Consider the following 12,209-nt stretch of genomic DNA (forward strand, 5'->3'; position numbering starts at 1 on the left):
TAATAAAAATAAATATAAGAATTAAAAGTTACAAAATTGTCCTAATTTTTTTTGCAAGCAAGATTCTTTATTAAATGAGCATTAGGGGTACTCGAACTTGCTTACAAAAATCGAGACCGATACTCGGAACAGGAAGATTTCCTACCATCTGAAACTTATCCCAGATTTCCCACCGAATTTTTACAAAAGTCGTAAAAGGATAAAGAAATATTGCCTAGATTTAACCATTTCCGCAATTTAATCTTAATATTCCAGACCAAATCAGAATTAGAGGAACGCATTCCGTTGAAAATAACATCGTTCAGATACCTCCAAACGCACCACAAAACCGAAATCCAAATACCGCAAGCACTGTCCTTGCTAATACCCACCTTTCTACAGTCTCTCACCCACGATGGCAATCCTTCGGTAACAGATCCATGTAAATCCACTTCAAAACCCAACAAAGAACTAATATCACTCCACACCTGTTTAAAAAATGTACATACCTTAAAGAGATGGTATCCATCTTCGTCACCCGCTTGACATAGAACGCACCTGCTATCGATGTTAACACCTCTCCTAATCAACAAATTCTTTAAAGGCAGCCTATCTATCACACATCTCCAACCAAAAGCTTTAGTTCTTTGAGGAACCGAAGCCTTCCAACAAGCCATTAAGCATTGGCACACAGAAATCTCCAACGACGTCACTTCCCGCATGCCAAATAGCGCCGAATAACCTGACTTAGTAAAGTAACCATTCTCTGTAACGCCCCAGACTGCTTTTGCGATGATCGACTGATCCCACAAACCAACACGAGTCTTTTTAGCGTGCTTTGAACTCACTCGCATGCTTTCTGAGAAACTTCCCAGAAGATCACCCATCCCAGAACTGCTCTAAGTCAAGCACGCTTAACTATGGAGTTCTTATGGAACGGGCTACCGAAAAGAATATGCATCTTATTGGTATAGGTGTCATACCCCAAAATTTTCCTTTCTCTGTTCATCTTCAATGGTTCAAGGCTCAAGTCACTCTCTCCTAATCAAAGGCTCAAACTAGGGTTTTTTTTTAAAAAAAGTCAAACCCAACTTTGACCGGTCATAACTCTCACATGGTTTGTCAGAAATTATCCAACCAAAGCCTATTCTCAAGGAAATTTCATTCTCTACAACTTTTATGTTGGGCCCGAGATCAAGAAATGCACCATTCGGGAGATATGGACAAAAACATTACAGGTCCTCCAAAAAGTCAACAAGAAACACCTCTTGGGTCAAAGCTCATAACTTGAGCATGGAAGCTTCAATTGAGGTGAAACCAAAAAGGTCATTTAGAGGACTCTTTGAGCTTTCCATAAAGTCCTAGAATGCATTCACATGATTAAAATTGAAGGAGATACAAGGCTTAGAAGTTAGGCGATTTTCAAGATATGCATGAAACCCTAAGTCTTCCAAACTTGGTTTTTTAACTAATGGGTCAAGAATTTGTATTTCAAACACTTCCATGACTTGGTAGGAGACCTCTAAATCCATATTCATCCTTTTATGATTTTATTTACTATTTATTTGAATTTTGTTCATTTAAATATTAAATAAATTAAGAAAAAAATATCAAAATGGATTAAATGGCATTGATTCTTATTTTAATCACATGAAGGCCCAAATAACACCATAAGTAGGTCCAATTTTTGTTCATAAGGGAGAGGGAGGGTTTTAGCCAAATTAAAAGAGAAAAAAAACTCATGCATATTCATGCAAAAAAAAAAACAAAAAAACAAAAAGTTCCAAGGGAAAATTCTATAGTCCAAGCCCATTAGTAACCCTAAAGAGACTCATATATATGGGAAGAGGAATCCAGAATGTGGAGGGAGGAAAAATAGGGTTTGCAAGCTGTGGACCTCCGTTTTTTTTCGGGCCATACCTCTGAGCGGAAGAGATACGTGAACTGACTCTTTTTTATCGCTTATGCTTTCGCATTTTTGAAAATTCACAGAGTCGCCACCGACCTTTTATTTTATCCAATTAAGGAAAGGTTTATAAAAGAAACAGAAAAAAGACCTTTAAGAAATTCTGGGTAAGGGGGTAGGTTATACAAAGGGAAGGTGTTAGCACCCTTTGTATCCATGGTTATCCATGGGCTCTTAAGTTTGCTTAGCTCACTTGTTTTTCGATCATTTTTCAATTGCTTTAGAATGCTCATATGTGGTTTCAAATACCTTTGTAAATTGAATTTGTAATGATCCTTGTGCGGATGTATACAAAATGTTTGTTTATCTTTCGAAAGATGTTTTGAAAAGAACGTTAACTTTGTAATGATCCGTGTTTGGATGTATACAAAATATTGTCTTTTTGGAAAGTTTTGAAAAAACAACAGTGTATGAGAATTTTGTTTGTTTTGATTTGAGCAAGCAAACTAGGAGGTCTACCCTGAGTTGTAAGGTCTTTATCCTATTTCCTTTAAAAATCTATCCTTTCACCGGATACAAACAAAAGGTTCGATTTTGTACTCGAAACAGTGGAATTTTGACTTTGATTTTGAAAAGAATGAGAAGGGATTACCTTAAGAGGTGCAAGTGTGATTGTGTTTGTATTCAGATATTTTATCTTTGAAGTTAGTGATCTAACGGTTCAATTTTATCTTTGACATACACGCAGTTTATATTTGCTGGAAATTAAAATGCGGAAATGTAAAGTGCGGAAAGTAAATCTACGCTATTACATCGATTGTGCAGGAAATGTAAACTAGCCTATTTACATGAATTTGACATCCTATACATTTATCTAGGAATTTAAATTGCAAGAAAAATAAAAGGCATGTTTTTGGATTTTTTTATGATTGATTTTAATTATAATTAATGCATGATTAATTAAATTAAAATGAAGAAAAAGGATGAAAATAGATTTAAACCTTGAAATTAAGTTTAAAATATGTACAAAATATTTGTCAATTAATTTTAAAACAAAACTAATTTTTTTTTGGAATTTTTGAAATTGATTTGAAATTGATTTGAAATTGATTAAGCTAATTAAAACATAATTATACAAATAATTATACAAATAATTAAAACTTAAAGAGAAAATTATTCAAAATATGTACAAAATTAGTTTATAATATATAAACAATATTTTATATAAAGAACAATTTTTTATGATTTTTTGATTGGTTAGAATAATTAAAAAGCAAATATATAAATATATACTAATTAATTATGCAAAATATTGAAATTTTGAAGAAAAATAAAATATTTTTATTTCAGAAAATAATATATTATTTTAGAAGTCTAAAAATATTTTTTGTGTATTTTTTGGATTTTTAAAACTATTTTTAATTAATTTTGCAAAGAAAATTAAAATAAAATAGAAAATAAAAGGATACATGATCATGTGTGATTAATCTGAGAGTCCATGGTATGAGGATTCATTTTGAGGCGTTGGATGGTTCATTAAATGAGATCAGATGGTCCAGACATTGAGGCACGTGGTAAAAGTTACACCTGCAAAGCACAGAATCAGAGACAAATTCAAAAAAAACACGCGCGCGTCTGAACCAATGGGGGGAGACACGTCTTCGTCTTCAACCTCCAGACAACACTTATAACAGCGCTTTTGTAAAAAAGCGCTATAATACATGATGCTTAAACCTGCAAAATAGCGAATAGGGTCAAACGTAAAAATAAATTTGGCGCGACCTATCCATTCAACTCGTCTGATCCATACGAACTCAATGGTACCACTTAGATCCTCTAATTTTGCCTATTTCAGAAAGACCTAATTTTGAGATTATGAACCCTAGAATGGTAACTTCGTGTGTAAGCGTCTAAAACTCAATTAAAGTTCCAGAAATGATCTACACACCACACCAAGTTCAAGTATATGTCTACATCGTGCTAGATATGCTTGTGTTATGAGATACAAGTCAGTTTTAGTTTGGACAAATCGTGACCTGTAGTGTTTGATTCAATGAGTTTCAAAGCTTGCAAATGATCTGGATAGGTTCAGTGAAGTTCAAGGAACGTGTTTGAGTGTTTATTTTGTATTGAAACTAACTTAAACTTAGAATTCGAACTTCAAAATTCTTTGAATATTTTAGGAGGTTACAAATGTATTACAAGCAAGAGTTTGATTCTGAATTCGTTCTCCCTTCATTGCTGAAGTATTGTAGCCTATATATAGGCATTGAAGTGCTTAGAATTGAAGCTAAGAAGCCTTTAGTTGCCTTTGTGGAATTCTTGATTTTTTTATATTAAAAATCTTTGAATTGTTGACCAAGTCTTCTTCTCTTCAATGCTCTTGCCTTGCTCTTCAATTCTCTGCAGAAAATCAGAGATTCCTTGGGTGAGTCATGCTTAGATTGTAAGCTAACCATTATCCATTCATTTTTCCTTTTAATTTAATCTTAAAATAAGATAAAATTATGCCAAAAATGGATAAAAATGGTATGGGCCTTATCTTGGTCGTGGGAGGCCCATAATATGGACTTTGACAAAAAAATTCATTTTTGACTGTCTGTTGACTTTTTTGGTCAAACGGGTCGTCTGTTGACTGTTTGAGCTGCTGACGGTGCGTCTGAGTGAATTGAAGTTTGAAAATTTGTATGATGGTACTTTGAGATATATGGATGTGCATGAAATCCATTTGAGGTCTCAAAAGCTTGTTTCTCCTGTAAAAACAAGAAAACCTTAGTCAGGGACTGTTTGTGTAGGAGACAGTTAAGCGTACCTGATTTTTGTGCAGTGTTGAGTCTCTGCTAATCATGTGATATTCAGAAGACTTCTAGAACAAAAATCTTGGAATTTTGAATTGTGAAAGATTGATTTGATTGATGGTACAAAACACTGAGAATTGTACTGCCAGCAGTTTGGCTGTCAACTGACTGTTCAGATATTGACGTAGCAGTTAGAGTGAAAAATCAACAGTCAAAGTTAATTTTCTTTTTTTGTTGTTTTTGTTTTATGTGAAAAATGAAAGTTTATTTACATGACTTGTTAAAAAAAACAGACATAATAAATAACTAATATTTACTGTATGCGGGCAAAATTACCGATAATAACCCTGAAAACCATTTAATGCACAGAAAAATGAATATTTGACTGGCAGAAAACACACAAAATATTATCTGAGTAATTAAGCAATATTATGACAAATAGTACAACATTTAATACTGACAGTACAAATATTACATACTATATTGAACAGTACGAATAAACGGTACATTTAAGAAATAAGAAATACGGCAAATTTTAAGAATGACGATTGATAACCCATGCTACAAATAGTAACATGTAGATGATTGGGAGCATAAGCATCCCAGGTCCACAGTGTTCCGGGCTATGTAGACAGAAGAAAGACATGATCACCGTAGCAATGGTGATGATCATAAGAAAACACGTTTCCCACCGCTTCGCCATTTTGTCGGGGAAAAGGATGGATTATGAAGTAGAAATTTGAGAGATGAATTAGAATTTGATGTGAGATTTTTATGAAAAAATGAGAGGTATTTATAGAGTGGAAAGAAGGATAGAGACGTTGGGGAATGATGTGATTCCGTACAAAAGGAAAATTTGAGTGGAAGTAAGACTTGAAAGAAAGTGTATGATAGTGTTGGGAAAAAGAGAGATGTGGAGAATAAAGTTAGGATTTGATTTTTGAAAAAGAGATTTGAAAAGATTTTTGAAAATAATGGAATATAGTACAACAATTAGTGGGAAACAAAAGATAATAATAATCTACTTATTACCAGTACAGTCTGAGTTTCCTGATTCTGCGCCTGCAAAAAGATTTAACTCTGTACCAATTGTGTGAGTACTATTTATCTGTAAATAAATAAATAGCATGTGTGAAGTAATAAACAGTATTTGGCGTTTGCGTAAGAATAAATTCAACTGCAAGCCAAATTACTGTATAAGAAAAATTCTAAAAACTAAGTATTTCATATGTCAGGATATTTGTTGAAATAAAAATCCATGATTATATGAGACTCTTAATTTTTAGATTGGAGTTTTCTTGAAAAAAGATGCGGGCAAATTTTGGGGTATAACAGTTGCCCCTATTCAATCTTCTTAAACCTGAAGAGATTGTCTGAAATCTGAAGGTAGAAGATGATTGAATATTTAGATGCCCTGAAAATTTGCACTTACCTTGATCAGAAGAGATGTTGGAAGTTGCATTTGAATGTCGTCTGCGAAACGTTGTTGGCAGATTGAAACATTACCTGAGATGGGCTTTCAGATGCCACCTGGTAAATGTGTTGATGGTTTGTTCATCAGAATGAATCCATTGATTATATCTTGATGAAGGATTTGAAAGTCTTTGTGTTGACTGTTTCGGAACCGTCCAAGGTTACCGCTTTAAGTCTAGGAGGATGATTGCTACGGAACTTGTCCAAAGTTTTTCCTACTTAGATTTTGACAGTCGATCATTGTGGAACCGTCTGAGGTATCAGCTTTAGATCTGCGATGTTAGATCGTTCTGGAACCGTCTGAGGTATCAACTTTAGATCTGCAATGTTAGATCGTTCTGGAACCGTCTGAGGTATCAACTTTAGATCTTCGATGTTAGATCGTTCTGGAACCGTCTGAGGTATCAACTTTAGATCTGCGATGTTAGATCGTTCTGGAACCGTCTGAGGTATCAACTTTAGATCTGCGATGTTAGATCGTTCTGGAACCGTCTGAGGTATCAACTTTAGATCTTCGATGTTAGATCGTTCTGGAACCGTCTGAGGTATCAACTTTAGATCTGTGATGCTTGTTCGTTCTGGAACCGTCTGAGGTATCGACTTTGATCTGTGATGCTAGATCATTCTGGAACCGTCTGAGGTATCGACTTTGATCTGCAATGTCTGTTTTTGAGTTGGTAAGTGATCAGAATGAATCTTCGGCTTGATTATATCTGAGAGAACCGTTCATGGAATTCAAGTGAACACTGCATGTGATTGAGCACATCTTTGTTGAAGATATCCGTCTACCTGAAAAATCAAGTTAGTGATATGCAATGTTTATGATGCATGTAAATGTGAGATATTCCCGGAGAAATATGCATGTGATGTTGTGTATGAATATGCGCATGATGCATGATGTATGATGTATGATGTATGATGTATGATGTATGATGTAGGACGTATGATGTATGAATGTGATGTCAAGCTTCTATTTGGGAAAATAAATTTCCGTCAGTCATCTGAATATGACTATATTGTGATTGTTGGTGATCTTTTGTCTTGTTTGAGTACCCTCGGCTGGGGAAATTCTTTGAGAACCACGGTACTCTGTTGAAGGATCTTTGACTATCACTTGGGAATGAAAGGTAGCTGGAAGTTCTGATGCCCTTTCAAATGGGAATGAGGGAGATGTATAATCCTCCGATGCACTATCTGACCAAGTCCGGGTGCGGGGATCACACCTTCTGAAGATAGTAATCTGGAACAACCCTGCTGGGGTATAAGACTTCTTTTGAAGAGAAAATCTTTTTGAGGAATTTGCTGAGAAATGTGTTTCTCTTGGGGATTTTCTTCTGATGGAATGATGTCCAGATAATTGGGACATTTCCTGAATGCTATTCCTGTTTTTCCTGGTAAACATCAATCATATTCAAATGCACATGTTCATTCAAAATTATCATTGGGACGTTTACGTATTCAAAACAGAAAAAGTGAAAATAGTGATTTTTGAGCCTAAGCTGCATTGATTTTTGAAAAAGAGCCATGATAGGCTAATTAGCACAGGGAGACAACAATCCTAGAAGTAGGAAATTGTCAGAAAGTTTTGGAAGATATTTATAAAGATAAATAGCTATGTGAAAACAATCCAGTCAAGTTTCAACTCTGCTATTGTCAATCTGTCTTCGAGCATCTCATCCCTTACTTGTTGGAAGAAAGTGATTGGACTGATCGGTGTCTTTGAGGTGTTGAATCTTGATGGTGAGTAGGCAGCTGAACGGAACATAGTTGTATGCTTCATTCCCTAACTTTTGCCTAGGCTGCCCTTTCAGGTTTTCAACCTACCGGGATAGTATTCGTTTAGTCTCTAATTTTTGCCTGGACCGCCCTTTCGGGTTTTCAATCCACCGAGACGCTCATTTTTTGCCTAAGTTGCCCTTTCAGGTTTTCAACTTAGCGAGCTGTTTTTTCTTTTTAAGCGAAGTATTTTTTGACTATGTCAGCATTCACAGGGTGTGGGAAATCCTCGCCATCCATGGTGGTAAGCAACATGGCGCCGCCGGAGAATATTTTCTTGATTATGAATGGTCCCTCGTAGGTGGGAGTCCATTTGCCTCTAGGATCACCTTGTGGTAAGATGATGCGTTTGACAACCAAGCCACCAGTTTGGTATGCTTGACTTTTGACTTTTTTGTTGAAGGCTTTGATCATACGCTTTTGGTATAGCTGACCATGACAAATAGCTGCGAGCCTTTTCTCATCAATCAAGTTTATCTGGTCCAACCGTGTTTGAATCCAATCGTCTTCGTCTAGATTGGCTTCTTTCATAATCCTTAGGGAAGGAATCTGAATTTCAATTGGAAGAACTGCCTCCATACCATAGACTAAGGAGAATGGAGTTGCCCCTGTTGAAGTACGCGCAGATGTGCGATAACCATGAAGAGCAAAAGGTAACATCTCATGCCAGTCTTTGTAGGTTACTGTCATTTTTTGTATGATTTTCTTGATGTTCTTGTTGGCAGCTTCCACCGCGCCGTTCATCTTTGGTCGATATGGAGAAGAATTATGATGTTTGATCTTGAACTGTGTGCAAAGTTCAGTAATCATTCTGTTGTTTAGATTTGTGCCATTGTCCGTGATAATCCGATCAGGGATGCCGTACCGACAAATGAGGTTGTATTTGATGAACCAGGCCACCACATTCTTGGTAACAGAAGCAAATGAAGCTGCTTCTACCCACTTTGTGAAGTAGTCAATAGCGACCAGCATAAAGCGATGTCCGTTGGAGGCAGTAGGTTTGATTTCTCCAATCATATCAATACCCCACATTGCAAAAGGCCAAGGAGCCGTCAGGACGCTTAATGGAACTGGAGGTACATGTACTTTGTCAACGTATATCTGGCATTTGTGACATGTTCGGGAGTGATGATGGCAGTCTGTTTCCATGGTAGACCAGTAATATCCTGCTCTCAGGATCTTTTTAGCCATTGTATGTCCACTGGAATGAGTACCGAAGGCACCATTGTGTATTTCTTCCATGATCTGTTCTGCTTCCTTCTTGTTTACACAGCGAAGTAAAGTCGAGTCATGGTTGCGTTTGTATAGGGTTCCATTGCTTAGAAAGAATTTGGCAGCAAATCTCCTTAGAAACTTTCTGTCGTTAATGGATGCCCCTTCAGGGTACTCCTGAGCTTCGAGATATCTTTTTACTTCATGGAACCATGGTTTTTCTTCGGTTCCTTCGGTATCGATCTCATTGCAATAGGATGGTTCATCTTGCCTGTAAATGGTGATCATAGGCGCCTCGTTGTCCCACCTGACTTTGAACATGGATGACATGGTAGCTAAAGCATCAGCTAGTTGATTTTCCTCGCGTGGGATGTGTTTGAAAGTGATTTCTTCGAAGTAAGGAATCAAACTCAGCACATATTCTTTGTAAGGAATTAGATTCGGGTGCTTTGTGTCCCATTCCCCTTTGACTTGGTAGATTACCAAGGTCGAGTCTCCGTAGACTTCCAGGAATTTGATTCTTAGATCGATTGCAGCTTTAAGACCCAGAATACATGCTTCGTATTCGGCTATATTGTTAGTGCAATTGAAGCATAACCTGGCAGTGAATGGTGTATGACCTCCTGCGGGGGAAATGATCACAGCTCCGATGCCATTGCCAAGTGCATTAGAAGCTCCGTCAAAAACCATAGTCCACCGGGATCCTGGCTCGGGTCCTTCTTCTGGTCCTGGTTGTTTGTAGTCCTCGACTAGCATAATGTCTTCGTCTGGGAAGTCAAAGTTCAATGCTTGATAATCATCCACTGCTTGATGAGCCAGATGATCAGCTACCACACTTCCTTTGATTGCTTTTTGTGAAGTGTATTGAATGTCATATTCTGTTAAGATCATTTGCCATCTCGCTATTCTTCCAGAGAGAGCAGGTTTTTCGAACACGTATTTGATGGGATCCATCTTGGAGATTAGGAAAGTGGTGTGATTTAGCATGTACTGTCTTAGTCGGCGAGCCGCCCAAGCTAAGGCACAACAAGTTTTTTCGAGTAGTGAGTATCTTGTTTCACAATCGGCAAACTTTTTGCTAAGATAGTAGATTGCGTGCTCCTTTCGGCCGGATTCGTCATGTTGTCCTAGTACACACCCCATTGAGTCTTCTAACACAGTTAGGTACATTATCAGAGGTCTGCCTTCCACAGGTGGCAACAAGATTGGAGGTTTTTGGAGATATTCTTTGATTTTGTCAAAGGCTAACTGGCATTTGTCATTCCACCTTTCCACTTGATCTTTCTTCAACAGTTTGAAGATCGGCACACAAGTAGTAGTCATGTGGGCAATAAATCGGGCGATGTAATTTAGACGTCCCAAGAATCCTCTGACTTGTTTCTCGGTACGAGGTATAGGCATTTCTTGAATGGCTTTAACCTTGGCGGGATCAACCTCAATACCTTTGCTGCTGACGATGAAACCTAAGAGTTTGCCGGATCTTACTCCAAAGGTACACTTATTTGGGTTCAGTCGCATCTTGTATTTCTTGAGTCTGTCAAACAACTTGTGTAAATGACCCAGATGTTCTTCCTCGGTGTTGGATTTTGCAATCATGTCATCGACATACACCTCTATTTCTTGATGAATCATATCATGAAATAGCGCTACCATTGCATGTTGATAAGTTGCTCCTGCGTTTTTCAGACCAAAGGGCATTACTTTGTAACAAAAGGTTCCCCAGGGTGTTGTGAAGGTTGTTTTTTCCATGTCTTCGGGTGCCATCTTGATTTGATTGTACCCTGAGAATCCGTCCATAAAGGAGAATACCTTGCATTGTGCGGTATTGTCAACCAGTACATCGATGTGTGGCAAAGGGAAATCATCTTTGGGGCTTGCCCGGTTCAGATCTCTGTAGTCCACGCACATTCTGACTTTCCCGTTTTTTTTAGGTACAGGCACGATGTTAGCTATCCAAGGAGGATAACTTACAACTTTTAGGAATCCGGCATTGAACTGTTTTTCAACCTCATCTTTGATCTTTTTTGACATATCAGGCCTACTCCTTCATAGTTTCTGTTTGACTGGAGTGCTACCTTCTTTGATTGGCAGGCGATGAACTACAATGTCTGTGTCAAGGCCTGGCATATCTTCATAGGACCAGGCGAATATCTCGACGTAGTCTCGCAGCATTTGAATCAGTCTTTGCTTGATGCTGTGTTCTAAATCAGCCCCTATTTTGACTTCTTTCTTTTCTTCGTTGCTGCCCAAGTTGATGACCTCAATTGGCTCCTCGTGAGGCTGTATGGCCTTGTCTTCTTGTTCTAGCAGCCTTGCAAGTTCTCTTGGCACTTCACAATCTTCCTCACTTTCGTCCTCAGTTTGGTAGATCGGACTTTCAAAGTTATGACGGGCAATAGCAGAATCGTTGTTGACTGGATCCAGAGTGTATGTGAATCTGCATGTTAGTTATGTGAGTGTGTGTGAAGAAAAACATAGCTATTTAAAAGCGAAGAAAGAAAGAAAAAGGATCACAAAATTTAAATATGCAAGCGTCCCATGATTTTATTGAATGCACATGATCATGATATGATAAGCCCTTATAGAAGGACCAGTGTGCTAAGGCACACGGCTTTCAAGCTCATGGTTCGATTGTTCAGGAACCATTTTTATCTTTGCACAATATACACAAAGAAAACAGGAAATGGCATTTACTCCTGGTCAAAGGAGATCACATCCTCAGCTTTCCAGTTGTTCAATCCATTGTTGTGAGCAGGGAGTATCCAGCTGTTCCAGTTGCAGTTGTCTTTTTCATCTTCCACAGCATTGATTTCATTAGTGGGAAAATGAGCCGGTGATCCTTCGGGATAAGGGATATACTCTGCTGGATACGAGAGCCCAGGCTGAGATATCTCTGTTGGCTGAGTGAGATGCTCGATAAGGCCGTCCCATGCAGTCGGGATGATGTTTTGAATAGAGACTTGTGCATCCTGATGAGGAGTGTATGCTGACAGAAAGCAACCCTCGTTATTTGGTATTTCCCTGGCTTTTTCAAAAGTGAAATTGTCATCGTAATATTCATCCCA

The sequence above is a fragment of the Vicia villosa genome, linkage group LG6, assembly GCF_029867415.1.
Source record: "Vicia villosa cultivar HV-30 ecotype Madison, WI linkage group LG6, Vvil1.0, whole genome shotgun sequence".
NCBI lineage: Eukaryota > Viridiplantae > Streptophyta > Magnoliopsida > Fabales > Fabaceae > Vicia > Vicia villosa.